The following is a 16,669-nucleotide window of genomic DNA, read 5'->3' as shown; positions in this document are numbered from 1 at the left end:
AGATTTCTTTTGGCCCAATCCTCTAATTTGTCTAGGTCCCTCTGTATCCTATCCCTACCCTTCAGCATATTTACCTCTCCTCCCAGTTAGTGTCATCTGCAAACTTGCTGAGGGTGCAATCCATGCCATCCTCCAGATCATTAATGAAGATACTGAACAAAACCAGCCCCAGGACCGACCCTTGGGCACTCTGCTTGATACTGGCTGCCAACTAGACATGGAGCCATTGATCACTACCCGTTGAGCCAGACACATCTAGCCAGCTTTCTATCCACCTTATAGTCCATTCATTCAGCCCATACTTCTTTTAACTTGCTGGCAAGAATACTGTGGGAGACAGTGTCAAAAGCTTTACTAAAGTCAAGGAATAACACATACACTGCTTTCCCCTCATCCACAGAGCCAGTTATTTTATCATAGAAGGCAATTAGATTAGTCAGGCATGACTTGCCCTTGGTGACTCCATGCTGACAGTTCCCGATCACTTTCTTCTCCTCTAAATGCTTCAGAATTGATTCCTTGAAGACCTGCTGCATGATTTTTCCAGGGACTGAGATGAGGCTGACTGGCCTGTAGTTCCCCGGATCCTCCTCCTTCCCTTTTTTAAAGATGGGCACTACATTAGCCTTTTCCAGTCATCCGGGACCTCCCTTGATCGCCATGAGTTTTCAAAGACAATGGCCAATGGCTCTGCAATCACATCTGCCAACTCCTTAGCAATCTCAGATGCAGCACATCTGGCCCCATGGACTTGTGCTCGTCCAGCTTTTCTAAATAGTCCCAAACCACTTCTTTCTCCACAGAGGGCTGGTCACCTCCTCCCCATGCGGTGCTGCCCAGTGCAGTAGTCTGGGAGCTGACCTTGGGAAGCGGGCAGAGGGAGGGTTGAGCACCCATGAGAAAGAGGGGAAGTCGGCGCCTATGCTAGTATGTATCCTAGAGGTGACAAGTCACTGAGTCAGTCACGTACAACTCAAATGGTTTCCCAACTCCTCCCTGGAACCCCAGCAGGCTCTTCCCCAGCTGATTGCCTGACAGCCAAGAAGCAACAGAATGGGTCCTTGTGGCACCCTGTTTTCCCTCTCCTGTGCCATTCTGCACCTCCCAGTTACAAGGCAGGTGCTGGTCCTTTTCTTTTCACCTTCTGCATTGGTTGAGCATACTCAGGATTGGTAGACCAAGGATGCAGTCAGTTTGTGTGCCCTTCTGGCTTCTGAATGACCCGTACTGCTGTGTAAATGAGCCTAAGGATTTCTATGCACCCTCCCATCCCTGTAAAAGTGAATGACTTGTCTATAAACCTGGGCCAAATTCCTCAGTAAGAATATTACACGAGTCTGAGCCAGAATTTACCTCATTATTTGAGCAGGTTTTATCCAGAGTACATGCCAAAAAAAAAAAACAAAACACAGAAAAGACAAATAAACTGTCAGTGTTAAGAGAAAAATATTCAATATATCCACAGCTTTGGAAAATGTTTCACCAAGACCATATTGATTATTTCTACTCTTAAACTATTGTAAATGCTATTATATTTGCATCACTGGAAGTTTCCAATTTAAAATGTGCATGGAAAGTTAATTCTGGCTTTGTAGCCTCAAGGTAGTTATTCTGGAAACCGGAAACTGATTCTTACTCATGGGCCCTTTTCACATCTCTTGTGGCAGCTGGGGCTGGGAAATTTGTGAAGAAATACACTATTTTATGTCACTCAATAGCAGTCTTCTGGATAATTAAAGAGGGGCACTAACAAGCTCTGAAAGGAATTCTGTCTTCATCAACAGGAATGAAGATGCTCATTACATGAAGCCTTAAAGACAGGAGTTTAAAGCAGGAAAAAATAGGTTGGATCCTTAGGACCCCCCCCATCCCCACCAGGGAAATGAAAGATCCTCTAAAGGGAAATAGGGGAATGCTAAATGTGACACACTTGCTGCTTTTTCTTAACTTCTGTAGTTAATAGCATGCCCGTGGAGTATCTCATAAATATCAAATATTGATCCTGGGCAACCCAGATGTCAGTCAAGAACCTAAATTGTAATGGAGAAAAAGAAAGAAACTTACAGATTTATTCTTGCTTGTGGAGAAAAAAATAGGTCAAATTTTATTATTACCGTAGAACCCAACCAAGATTGGGACCACATTGTGCTTGGCACTGTATTCCCATATAACGAGAAACAATCCCTACCCTGAAGAGTTTGCAGTCTAATTACACAAGAGAAACAAAGAATAGGAGGGGAAACAGAGTGCTAAGTACTTGTTCAGTGTTAGATAATAATTAAGTAGCAGGACTAGAACCCAGGTCTTCTGATTCCCAAGCCAATGCCCCTACCCACTAGCCCATAGTGCTTCCCTGCCATGATTAGAAATCCTCATTCTTTTATTTTACAGTTTGCTAACTTCTGAGTTGGAGGATGATCTGGACCCCTACAAAATGCAAAGCTGTCATTTATTTCTGTAATCCTTATTAGTCCTAGAATGTGCCCCATGTTTTCTTGCTCCATATATTACTAGAATGCCCTACTGTCATTATGTCCTGGGAACATATATTTGATAAAAATGCCCAGGGGATCACCCCCAAAACACCTTAGAAGCAAAGGACCATTTATGGTACAAACACTGCCACGTTGTTAAGTAAACAAACAATAACCATTTTAACAGAGAAAGAGATGAATATACACACTCTTTGCAGCAAAGTGTAATTGTACATACAGCCCAACTATGAGCTACCCTGATTTGCATCTCTCAAGGTCAAAACAGGTATCTAGACAGATAAATCAGCCAGTCTACCAGAGTTTGAGCCATCACTGTAAGAGAGTTAGAGATGCCACTGAGCCAGTCCCCAGGCAGTCTCTGTAAGTGAGTATCTTGGTCTTAGAAACACAGTGAATCCCACAGTTCTGGAAGATACATACTCTATCCTCTCTTTACTATTCCTACCCAAATGGCTGAATGCTTCTGTCCTGTTATAACATTTTACACAGGCCCTCCACATGAGACATTAACCTACTGGAGCATATAGAAACTAGAATGTGACTGCTTTGAGTCAAATGGAAGAGAAAACACAATGGTTAATCAGCAAAACAACAAAGCATATTCAGCAACACCAATACAATATCCTGAGACATACTGTGTCTCACTAGGGAAAAAGATGTGTTCTAACTGAAGTAAACTAACTGGAGGTGAAAGCCCAGTGAAGACAAGGCAGTACAGTAACTCCCCACTTAACGTCCTCTCGCTTAACGTTGTTTTGATCTTACGTCCCTGCTCAATTACAGAACGTGCTCCATTTAAAGTTGTGCAATGCTTTGCTATAACGTCTGGCTGCCTGATTTGTCCACAGCTGGTAGCCCCTTTCAGCTCCCCTATGTTCCCCCGCCACAACACCTCCCGCCTGCCGGCAGACCCCATGGATCAGCACCTTCCCCTCGTCCTGTCCACGGCAATCAGCTGGGTTGCAATATTCAGGAGGAATGGGGGAGGAGCAAGGACAGGGCACACAGCCTCCCCGCTCCCTCCCATACCTCCTGCCTGCGGCACTCAGCTGGCTTGTGGTGTTCAGGAGGCAGAGGAGGGAGGGGGAGCCTGCGCGCCGTGTCCTCGCTCCTACCCCCTCCCTCCTGAATGCCACAAGCCAGCTGATTGCCACGGGCAGGGGAGGGAAGGGGGAGGAGCAAGGATGCAGTGTGCGGAGTAAAGGGGAGATGGGGGGTAAGAAGAGGCGGGTTAAGGCTGGGGGCTTGGGGGAGGGGTGGAAGTGGGCAGGCTGAGGGTTGAGGCCCCCCACCCCTGGTGCTTGCAGAGTAGGGAAAGCTGCCGCTGCACAACGTGCTTCTCCTATCCTACAGCACCTTCCAGTTCCTTACCTGCCTCATTGTCTACAGTGCCAGTGGGCAGTGCCTGTGTGGTGTAAGGCGGGGGCACCTCCCAACTATAGTACTGTATGGCAAAAAAAAATATCCCTGGAATCTAACCCCCATATTTACATTCATTCTTATGGGGAAATTGGATTCTCTTAACTTGTTTCACTTAAAGTAGCATTTTTCAGGAACAGAACTACAACGGTAAGTGAGGAGTACTGTATGTAGTCTTCACATGAGTTAGCAGGTCAAGTTCAACCCTATATTCCCGTAGTTTTTAACTTGATCTACTAACTTGTGTTAAAGCCACTCCCCCACCACCACTACATGATGGTTGGGAGGGAAAACCTTGATGTAGCAAAGGAGTTTGAATGTTTCTTTGTTCTTCTCCCAGCCTAATTAGAGGGTGGAAAGGTGCTCTTCCTCACTGGCCAATGAGATATGTCAGAGCCAGAGGAGAGATCAGTTCGAAAAAAAGACCAGGGCCATGAGTGGTCAGGAGGGGCTATTGCCATTCCTAGGAAATCCCCAGAAAACCCAGAGCAGCTGGTCACGGCCACAGCACCCTGTGATTCTGTGTAGATGGTGGGAGACAAAAGGGCTAAGGGAAAGAGTGGGGGTGGCAACTAAGTTGATTTTGTGGCCAGATTTGCCAAACAATGGTATTTAGACATACTGTTTCAGCCTTCTCTGTCACTCTTAGTACTGAAATCCCTTGTTCCAGACATTAATGTTGATTCTGTTTTTAAAAAATTGTATCCTAGTTAGCCTAGCTCACACAAAACCTACTGCATCAGAAAAAGCTACATGAAGCTGAAACACTGTACATACTTTAATCTAATGAAATGGACCAGCTGGTTCAGCAGCACAGCTGGGCAATTCCACTGGATCATCTCAGAGCTGTGAGCATCAGCAGGGGGTTCTCGGCTTAGTGTCCTCCATTAGTTCAGTTTTGTTATACTTCTGACCACAGCCCCAGCCCTGCACTTTTGATTTATCCCCTGTATTTCAATGTCCTCTCTGAGACCACCTCCCATCTCCTGAATGGGAGGCCGGTGTTGTTTCTGTGATGTTCCTCCTGACATTTCATAGATGTCAAATAGGCCAGTACCCTATGTAATGTAACATATTATATATAAAACTTTGAAAACTGCTATTTATATATTTATTGTTACCTTCCCTTGTTTTCCCTCCTCCCTTGTTCTGTTTTTTTAACCTGTTTGTCGTTAATCTTAATAAAGATACCGAAATACACTTCAGATTTTTCATACTTCTATGAGGAACAATGAGGGAGATGGAAAGAGGTGAACAAGAACTGCATAGGGGCTGGTAACCACCCAAAATATGGACATAAGTAGGACCCTACCAAATTCACGACCCATTTTGGTCAATTTCACAATCATCGGATTTTAAAAATCATAAATTTCATGATTTCAGATATTTAAATCTGAAATTTCAGATTTGGGTCCTGACCCAAACTGAGGTAGTGGGGGTATTTCAAGGTTATTGTTGGGGATTGTGATATTACCACCCTTTTACTTCTGCGCTGCTGGTGGTGGTGGCACTGCCTTCAGAGCTGGGCAGTCAGAGAGCAGCTGCTGCTGGCCAGCAGCCCCGCTCTGAAGGCAGGCATCACCACCAGCAGCAGCGCAGAAGTAAGGATGGCATGGTATGGTATTGCCACCCTTGTTTCTGTGCTGCTACCTTCAGAGCTGGGCGGCCGGAGGAGAACTGGGTGCTTGGGCAGCAGCTGCCGCTTTCCGATCATCCAGTTCTGAAGGCTGCACAGAAGTAAGGGTGGCAATACCACAACCCCTCTACAATAAGCTTGCAAACCATCCGCCCACTCCCCCCCCCGCAACTCCCTTTTGGGCTGGTAACCCCAGGTTGAGAAATACTGGTCTCGCCTGTGAAATCTGTATAGTATAGGGTAAAGCACACACAAGACCAGATTTCATGATGGAGACTAGATTTCACGGTCCATGATGCATTTTTCACGGCTGTGAATTTGGTAGGGCCCTAGACATAAGTTAACAATGCTTTTACAGGGTGAATGTGGATTCATATGGAGTCATGCATTCTAATTACTTCCAGCATACAAATCCAAATGGTAATTTAGAAATCTTGTTAAAGTATTTCTATTAAATATCAAAACTTCATAAACATCTTTAAATAAACTATTGGTATGTTCAGAAAATGTATTTTGTACAGCCTTGTGCTATCACCAAGAAATACAAATGAAATAAATGCACAATATTTTCTTTTTCTTACATTTGCTTCTTGTGTTTTCATAAATGGTGTTATTTCAGCTTGGACCCTTCACATTGGACCTCGGTTTCCCCTATGAAAAAGTGTAACAGTAAAAAGTCTTGTAACTAAGCAACATATAGAAAGCACGCAGTCAAAGTTGCTAGTTTTTATCTAATTTTTTATGTGGCCAGTTACCCTTTTACATTTGTATGAATAACATGGCCCCATGGTACTTTACAGCGTCAATAAATTCCTTTATTTCATTTTCTGAAGGACAGCAGAGATGACTTTAAAGCAAGATCCCAGAGGTGAAAGTACAACTAAAGCTATTCAACCTATCATTTCCTTTCTGAGAGATCATTTCCTCTTGGCACCACAGTCTTTGCTTTTGTCTTTCAACAAAAAATGTTTACTCTCCATGCAAAGTGTCAGGACTGAATATACTCTGGGTTTTATAAAGCTTCATATCCCTCCAAAAAGGTGTTTTTCTTTAGTTTAAATTAAGAGAATTTTGTACTTACAGGTTATAAAAAAAATGCAAACGGTAAAATCAAACAAGTTTAAACATAGACAAGTAAAGGAAGCTTACTAGGATGTTTGCTCAGTTAGCTCACATTTCTTGGGAGCAGGATTGGTTGCCTTTCATGGATTAACCTGGTCTGAGAACTTCAAAGCATTTCTCAGTTACTTTTGCATGTGAAACAGTAATAAGTGTAATTTTGCAATCTGCAAAGAACTACAGAAAAACTCCACTGTATGAGCTAACAAAATGCTGCTATTTCATTAACAGCCTTCTGATTGTGTTTATTCCTCTATCAACACAAATCTACCCTGATGGTATGTCATCATTTCATCTCCTTTAATCCTAAAGGCAGCAATTTTTGCAATTATACAGTGATTGATTCATAAAATAAAATAATTGCATCAGATTTTAAAATACTCTGTACTTATAATGCACCTATCTTGTTGCCCTGAACGTGCTTTACAAATACTAAATAAAGTGCAAAGGTAGGAACGCATTATCTGTCAATATTATCACTTGATTTGAATATGAGTAACTTTAAGCACCAGTAGTTCCATTTACTGCAATCAAGTTCAGTGGGGTAAAGTTAGGCACATGCTTAAGTCACAAGTGCTTTACAGGATAAGGACCAGACTGTTCAGCACATTGCAGGAACAAGCTCTTAATGCCTAGATAGATAATCGCCTCTTTACAGATGGGGCTATTGAGACAAAGAAAGATTAAATGACCCATGCAAGGTCACAAACAAGCCCCTAGAATATCCAGGCAGTTGTAGATTACAGCTCTTCTAACTCTCAGTTCGGGGCCTTAGCCACAGCTCCATCCCACTTTCACAATGTTGAAAGGAAAATTTACAAAATGGTAGTATAAATCGTTTAATTTTAACTCTATTTTTATGTCTTAATTTAGTTGAATTAGAGGCAGGTTTCTCATAATAGGTTAACACTGATAAAAGCCAATCAAAGCAAAAAGTTGAGAATGGTTTTTATAAAATATATATGTAAGTGGGGTAATGGTCCCACTATTGTGGGGAACTTTCCTGGCTTATCACTACCCTGGTGAAATGGGCTAGTGAGAGGATCTGAGGCTTGCTCGCACTTCCTTTACACCAGAGGCCTGCCTGACCTCGAGGGCTCCCCATCCACTCTCTTGTATCGCAGAGTCCACGTAACCCCAACAAGGCTGGGCCCAGGATTGCTGGGGGGGCTCAACCCCCAACCTTGTTGTGGTCAGGGGCTAGGGTGTCCCCACTCCAGGGTGCTCTCTCTGCACTGGATGATTCCCTGACCCACTGATCATTACACACAGTTCAAAGCAAATGCAGTTTATTAAACAGCAATCAATTTAAAAAATAAGGAAAAAATGGGAAAAGTTAAAGAAAACAAGTAACCCTGCTCTGTGACACAGGGACATCACAAACAGCTGTCTCTGGAACATAAAGTTCACAGTCTGTTCCTCACACGTCCCAGGCCTCCTGCCCAAGCCCTGGCTGTGCTGCATTACTTTCCATATGAATATCTTAGGGTATGTCTACACTACGAAATTAGGTTGAATTTATAGAAGTCAGGTTTTTAGAAATCGTTTTTATATAGTCGATTGTGTGCGTCCCCACACAAAATGCTCTAAGTACATTAACTCAGCAGAGTGCTTACACAGTACCGAGGCTAGCGTCAACTTCCGGAGTGTTGCACTGTGGGTAGCTATCCCACAGTTCCCACGGTCTCTGCTGCCCATTGGAATTCTGGGTTGAGATCCCAATGCCTGATGGGGCAAAAAACATTGTTGCGGGTGGTTCTGGGTACATGTCATCAGGCCCTTCCTCCCTCCGTGAAAGCAATGGCAGACAATCATTTCACGCCTTTTTTCCTGAGTTACCTGTGCAGACTCCATACCACGGCAAACATAGAGCCTGCTCAGCTCACTGTCACCGTATGTCTCCTGGGTGCTGGCAGATGTGGTACTGCATTGCTACACAGCAGCAGCAACCCATTGCCTTGTGGCAGCAGATGGTGCAATAGGCCTGTAAACTATCGTCATCGTGTCCAAGGTGATCCTGGCCACCTCGGTAAGATCGGTCAGGAGCGCCTGGGCAGACATGGGCACAGGGACTAAATTAGGAGTGACTCGACCAGCTCATTCTCTTTAGTCCTGCAGGCAGTCCTATTGTACCACCTTATGGTGAGCAGGCAGGCAGATGAGGATGGCTAGCAGTCCTATTGCACCATCTTCGGCTGAGCAGCCAGGAGATGTGGATGGCTTGCAGTCCTACTGCACCGTCTGCTGCCAGCCAAAGATGTAAAAGATAGATGGAGTGGATCAAAACAAGAACTAGACCAGATTTGTTTTGTATTCATTTGCTTCCGCCCTCCCTCCCTCCATGAAATCAATGGCCGTTTTGGTGAGGTCTGTCATGGGCACCTTGAAAACTTTAATGGAGATTCAGTCCTGTCTGAAATACCAGAGGAAGGGATAGCTTAGTGGGTTGAGCATTGGCCTGCTAACCCAGGGTTTGAGTTCAATCCTTGAGGGGGCCATTCTGTATGACAGTTGTTTTGTTTCTCCTTGGATGTAAAGCCACCCCCTTTGTTGATTTTAATTCCCTGTAAGCCAACCCTGAAAGTCATGTCATCAGTTGCCCCTCCCTCCATCAGAGCAACGGCAGACAATCATTCCACGCCTTTTTTCTGTGCAGACGCCATACCACAGCAAGCATGGAGGCCCGCTCAGATCACTTTGGCAATTAGGAGCACATTAGACACCATGCGCATTATCCAGCAGTATATGCAGCACCAGAACCTGTCAAAGCGAAATCAGGCAAGTAGGCAACGTCAGTGTGGTGATGAGAATGATGAGGATATGGACACAGACTTCTCTCAAGGCATGGGCCCCTGGCAATGTGGGCATCATGGTGCTAATGGGACAGGTTCATGCAATGGAACGCCAATTCTGGCCCGGGAAACAAAGCACAGACTGGTGGGACCACATAGTGCTGTGGGTCTGGGACAATTCCAGTGACTGCAAACTTTCGCATGCGTAAGGGCACTTTCATGGAACTTTGTGACTTGCTTTCCCCTGCCCTGAAGCGCATGAATACCAAGATGAGAGCAGCCCTCACAGTTGAGAAGTGAATGGCAATAGCCCTTTGGAAGCTTGCAACGCCAGACAGCTACCGGTCAGTCGGGAATCAATTTGGAGTGGGCAAATCTACTGTGGGGGCTGCTGTGATGCAAGTAGCCAACGCAATCAAAGATCTGCTGATATCAACGGTAGTGACCCTGGGAAATGTGCAGGTCATAGTGGATGGCTTTGCTGCAGTGGGATTCCCTAACTGTGGTGGGGCCATAGACGGAACCCATATCCCTATCTTGGCACCGGAGTACATAAACCGCAAGGGGTACTTTTCAATAGTGCTACAAGCTCTGGTGGATCACAAGGGACGTTTCATCAACATCAACATGGGATGGCCGGAAAAGGTACATGACACTCGCATCTTCAGGAACTCTGGTCTGTTTCAAAATCTGCAGGAAGGGACTTTCTTCCCAGACCAGAAAATAACCGTTGGGGATGTTGAAATGCCTATAGTTATCCTTGGGGACCCAGCCTACCCCTTAATGCCGTGGCTCATGAAGCCATACACAGGCAGCCTGGACAGTAGTCAGGAGCTGTTCAACTACAGGCTGAGCAAGTGCAGAATGGTGGTAGAATGTGCATTTGGACATTTAAAAGCACGCTGGCGCAGTTTATGACTCGGTTAGACCTCAGCGAGACCAATATTCCTACTGTTATTACGCCTTGCTGTGAGTTCCACAATATCTGTGAGAGTAAGGGGGAGACGTTTATGGTGCGGTAGGAGGTTGAGGCAAATCGCCTGGCCACTGGTTTATGAGCAGCCAGACACCAGGGCGGTTAGAAGAGCACAGGTGCGCGCGGTGCACATCAGAGAAGCTTTGAAAACCAGTTTCATGACTGGCCAGGCTATGATGTGAAAGTTATGTGTGTTTCTCCTTGATGAAACCCCCCGCCCCTTCCCTATAAGCTAACCACCCTCCCCTCCTTCCTTCAATCACCGCTTGCAGATGCAATAAAGTCATTGTTGCTTCACATTCATGCATTCTTTATTAATTCATCACACAAATAGGGGGATAACTGCCAAGGTAGCCCAGGAGGGGTGGTGGAGGAGAGAAGGACAAGGCCACACAGCACTTTAAAAGTTTAAAACTTTAAAAGTTATTGAATGCCAGCCTTCTGTTGCTTGGGCAATCCTCTGGGGTGGAGTGGCTGGAGGCCCTCCCACCGCGTTCTTGGGCTTCTGGATGAGGAGGCTATGGAACTTGGGGAGGAGGTCAGTTGGTTACACAGGGGCTGTAGTGGTGGTCTGTGCTCCAGCTGCCTTTCCTGCAGCTCAACCATATGCTGGAGCATATTAGTTTGATCCTCCAGCAGCCTCAGCATTGAATCCTGTCTCCTCTCATCACGCTGCCTCACCTTTCAGCTTCAGCCCTCTCTTCAACCTGCCACTTACTCTCTTCAGCCCGCCACCTCTCCTTCCAGTCATTTTGTGCTTTCCTGCACTCTGACATAGTCTGCCTCTATGCATTCGTCTGTGCTCTGTCAGTGTGGGAGGACAGCATGAGCTCAGAGAACATTTCATCACGAGTGCATTTTTTTTCGCCTTCTAATCTTCATTAGCCTCTCGGAAGGAGAAGATCCTGTGATCCTTGAAACACATGCAGCTGGTGGGGGGGGGGAAAAAGGCACAGTTTTAAAAGACACATTTTATAGAACAATGAGTACACTCTTTCAACGTAAACCTTGCTGTTAACATTACATACATAGCACATGTGCTTTCGTTCCACGGTCGCATTTTGCCTCCCCCAACCGCATGGCTAGCCCCTCCCTCTTCCCTGTGGCTAACGATGGGGAACATTTCTGTTCAGCCACAGGCAAACAACCCAGCAGGAATGGGTACCTCTGAATGTCCCCTTAAGAAAGCACCCTATTTCAAACAGGTGACCATGAATTATATCACTCTCCTGAAGATAACACAGAGAGATAAAGAACGGATGTTGTCTGAATGCCAGCAAACATACACTGCAATGCTTTGTTCTATAATGATTCCCAAGTACATGCTACTGGTCTGGAGTTGTAAAGTGTCCTACCATGGTGGACGGAATAAGGCTGCCCTCCCCAGAAACCTTTTGCAAAGGCTTTGGGAGTACATTCAGGAGAGCCGTGAATGCCAGGGCAAATTAATCATTAAACATGCTTGCTTTTAAACCATGTATACTATTTTAAAAAGGTACACTCACCAGAAGTCCCTTCTCCACCTGGCAGGTCCATGAGGCAGCCTTGAGTGGGTTCAGGGGGTACTGGCTCCAGGTCCAGGGTGAGAAACAGTTCCTGGCTGTTGGGAAAAACGGTTTCTCCACTTGCTTGCTGTGAGCTATCATCTTCCTCGTTCCCAAAACCTGCTTCCGTGTTGCCTCCATCTCCATTGAAGAAGTCAAATAACACGATTGTGGTAGTGGTGGCTGAACCGCCTAAAATGGCATGCAGCTCATCATGGAAGCGGCATGTTTGGGGCTCTGACCCAGAGCGGCTGTTTGTCTCTCTGGTTTTCTGGTAGGCTTGCCTCAGCTCCTTAAGTTTCACATGGCACTGCTTTGGGTCCCGGTTACGGCCTATGTCCTTCATGCCTTGGGAGATTTTGACAAATGTTTTGGCATTTCGAAAACTGGAACGTAGTTCTGATAGCACAGATTCCTCTCCCCATACAGCGATCAGATCCCGTACCTCCCGTTCGGTCCATGCTGGAGCTCTTTTGCGATTCTGGGACTCCATCATGGTCACCTCTGCTGATGAGCTCTGCATGCTCACCTGCCACGCTGGCCAAACAGGAAATTGAAATTCAAAAGTTCACGGGCCTTTTCCTGTCTACGTGGCCAGTGCATCTGAATTGAGAGTGCTGTCCAGAGTGGTCACAATGGAGCACTCTGGGATAGCTCCCGGAGGCCAATACCATCTAATTGCTTCCACAGTACCCCAAATTCGACCTGGCAAGGCAGATTTCAGCGCTAATCCCCTTGTCGGGGGTGGAGTAAGAAAATCGATTTTAAGAGCTCTTTAAGTCGAAAAAGGCTTCGTCGTGTGGACGGGTGCAGGGTTAAATTGATTTAATGCTGCTAAATTCGACCTCAACTCCTAGTGTAGACCAGGGCAGAGTAATCAGGGCACCAGAACTGATCCAGTTTTCATGCAATTCCCAATGATCTGCCACAGCCAGAGCCAGAATCTGATATCCTTACACTGAGTAGTCACTTACACTAAGAATACTCCCACTGATTTCAATAGGACTATGTGTGGTGGAGTAAGGTATTACTCAGCATAAGGGTATCAGAATCTGGCCACAAGAGGGAAATAAAGTAAAATCACTTGAATCCCTACATTCTCTTCCTTATTAAGTGTATTAACATCACAACACAACATCTCTAGGTGATGACGTTTCATCTAGTGATGTACCTCTGCACAGACAGAAATGAACCAACTACAAACACCCTCAAATACTGCAAACCATTGATGGGCAAAACCCAAAGCATTCTTTTCTCCCTGCTCCTAAGGGAATCTGAAGCTGCTATAGACTGGGAAGGGAGGCAGCCTCCATGCTAGAAGACAGCAAAGAAGTAGTGAAGAACAGAAGTAGAAGCATCCTCTGGCAGCTGTGGTGTATTGAAAATTATAAAAATTACAAGTTGTCATTTTAAACCCTATGGGTTTTCCCTTAGGCAAGAGGGTTCTGTAGGGAAGTGTGATCAGAATCAGTTCTGCAGACAGACAGCTGAAGGTTGGGTGAATTGTGCCTCCCTGTTTTAGAAGCCTGCTTTGTCTCTCTGTTTTGAGAGGAGGAGGCAGATTTTCACCCAAGGGAGAATTAGGTAGGCAGAATTCAATTATTCAAATGATAATTTAACCAGAACACTGGAAAAATTGTGAAAAGTGCAATTAAAGGATTCGCTTTTCAATATCCCCATTTTACAGATGAAGAAATAGAAGCACAGAGAGGTCAAAGTGACTTTCCTAAGGTCACCCACCAGGCAAAGTGGATGAGCTAGAAACCGAGTACAGGTCTCCCAAGTACCAGACCAGCATACTAGCCACAAGGCCACACTGTAGATAAACTCTAAAGGTCTCCCCCAGAAATCTATCTACCAAATACTGTAATATGTTTGCCAGTTTTCTATTAAATGAACAAGTATTATGCTAGAATATGGAACAGTATGAAGTGAAAGTCTCAGATGAAGATTTTTTTAAATTAAATTTGCCATGAACTATTTACCATCTATTAAAGATACACACTTAGTGAACATTCCATTGTAGATAATATTTGTGTTACATCTTGAGAACAATCACATTAATAAGAAACCCTGTTAAAATATTTTCCCACCAGACAACCCTCCAGCCGGGGACCATTTCAAACAATGGTTTTACTTTTTAGTAATGATATTCTTAGCAGTCTCGTTGTTCAAAACTGGTCCCACAGATATCTAATTTTTAGTGGGATAACACACATTATTTGAACATAGAATTTTTTACCAGAAAATTTCCCTCTTACTTAGCATACTTAGGAGAACCATGTCACCATATGTGGTTTCTTACATTTTCTGACTACTGTATTCTAGAACTAAATAAACTTTGTCACACCAGCCTCATCCGTGACAGATTTCAACTGCCTGGGGGTGTTTATGGACCAGAAGCAAGAAGTCTGTTTTAACTCATCAGAAAGTGAGCCTAATGAATAGGCTTAAAGCCTCATCTATTTACTGGTATTTTATTATTTGTTAAACTGACTCATGGTCATTCTTATTATAGCAGTGCCGTTCTCACCACTATACATTAGCTGACAGCCTATCACCATTTCCATTAGAAACTCTTTTTTGAGACATTTGCAGCGAGGCTGTGAAAATTCACTCTAGACATACTCACTTGGAATACTGCTTCCCAGATGTGGTGTGAATATTTTGTATTAATTAATTTTAAATATGAATGTGTATGTGAATTTTGTATTTTCATAAATGAAGAATGTTAATAGCATTATTTAAATTAGATAGACACTATGCCAGTTCTCCCACCATGCTCTTTAGCTAATGCACCTCACTCCTGATATGCAACACTACTGTTAATTCAACTGTGGACTTTGTTTGAACAGAGATAGTTATGTGTTATTCAGAGCTGTTTTCTAGGAACTAGGATCTTGGCTATCTATGGTACTGTATGAAGAAGTTAATCTTCATTAAAAAACTAGCCATTTAAATTATTACAATAATATTTATTTCCTGTACTGATAACTGTAAAGCAGTGGGGGCAACCTGTGGCCCAAGGGCCACACACCACCCATCAGGCTAATCTGCTGGCAGGCTTCAAGACAGTTTGTTTACATTGACCGTCTGCAGGCATGGCCTTCTGCACCTCCCAGTAGCCGCGGTTCGCCGTTCCCTGCCAATGGGAGCTGTGGAAAGCGGTGCTGTAAAGCATGTACCTCTTCAGGCCCATGTGTTTGCTGTCTTCCTAAAAATGTCCCGACAAGAACAATATAATTCAAAAATTCTGCTGCTCTGTTAGTCATAGAGTCAACTGATTGCTCCTTGGCATGACCCACAAGAGTGACAGGAGCACAGAACAGCCAGGGGTGGGGCAGCGCAAGAACCAACCATCTACCAACTTGAAACTGGACCCACATTTGCTCACAAGATTCATGAACACTAGTGCAAGGCCAATTCAGATAATGCTGCCAAATTTGCAGGGTCAAGGACTTCCAGGTCATGGGAGGAGGGAGCCCCACCAATTCATTGTGATGGTTATTGGTCATGCTCCAATGTTATGCTGTGTGCAATATGAGCTTCTTCTTGCTGACAGAGCTCTGTGGTGGTGACATGAACTCCATTGGGGAACTCAGACATCTTCTACTTTATGAAGGACCTGGATGAGACATCATAGGTTCCACCCTCCTCTTGTTTAAGAAGAAATCTCCATCCACTATAGGGGGAGTAAACTTCTCCCAATAAAGGGCTGTAGGAAGGTACTTCCCTCCTAGAGCAAGTGGGAGCAAGGGAGAGTCAGAATTCCTTCTCAAGCCTCCTTTTAGGGCAGCACATCAATGTATTGCCCCATGCACAAGGCAGAGTCCAAAGGCTCACTCCAGCCCATAAGCAAATAGCAATGAAATCTGCAATTCACATTTCAGGAACTTCGTTAGAAAAAGAGTTTGATATGTTTTAATTAAAAGACTGGGGGCGGGGGAAGAGGAGTGCTGCTGTGAATGGCACTGACCCTTCTTTATTATGGCTTGCTCCCTAAATTGCTAACACAGCAAAGCAAATATCGTATTTCACTAAAAATAAATACAGTGATTGTCGTAGAAGTTATTATGTGGCACAACTAAGGAAGTATATATTTTGGTAAGGAAAGGTCAAGAAAGATAAAGAAAAACAATTTAGATTTACATGGCTAAATAAGTAAAGAGGTGAAACAACTGCTGATTTAAAAATTCAGCTTCAGCAGTCAGAAGATTAGAGGAGAATTTTATGGGTCCAGCTGTACAGTCTTTGCTCAGGTGGCCCCTGGCACATAGGGTGAGTCACAGTCTCACCCTGAAAGTGTAATTACTACAAATTCTACCTTTGAACTCTATGTAACTCTCCAGTTGTGAGCAATGGGAGATCTGCCATGTGTCTTGGGCAGTACATGACCCAAATTTTGTAACCGCAGTCCATGGACTATAATTAAAAATGCAATTTGGCCCTCTTCACAGAATGAGTTTGACACTTTTTGCTGTCAACTTACTTTACAACAATATTACTTTTTTTTCCTTTCTTAATCTTCAAAGCCAGGGGGCCAAGTTTTCTTTTCTTATACAGGGCAACCTCACAGATTTCAGTGGTACTGGGGGATGAATTTATCTGACTACAATTTTCATGACCTTTTGTAATTTATTCTTATTCAAGATATTCTAAATGCTGATAATTATTTTAGTAACCACACT

Source organism: Dermochelys coriacea, chromosome 3, assembly GCF_009764565.3.
Source record: "Dermochelys coriacea isolate rDerCor1 chromosome 3, rDerCor1.pri.v4, whole genome shotgun sequence".
NCBI lineage: Eukaryota > Metazoa > Chordata > Testudines > Dermochelyidae > Dermochelys > Dermochelys coriacea.
The sequence above is the reverse complement of the archived record's forward strand: the minus strand, read 5'-3'. Positions refer to the sequence as shown.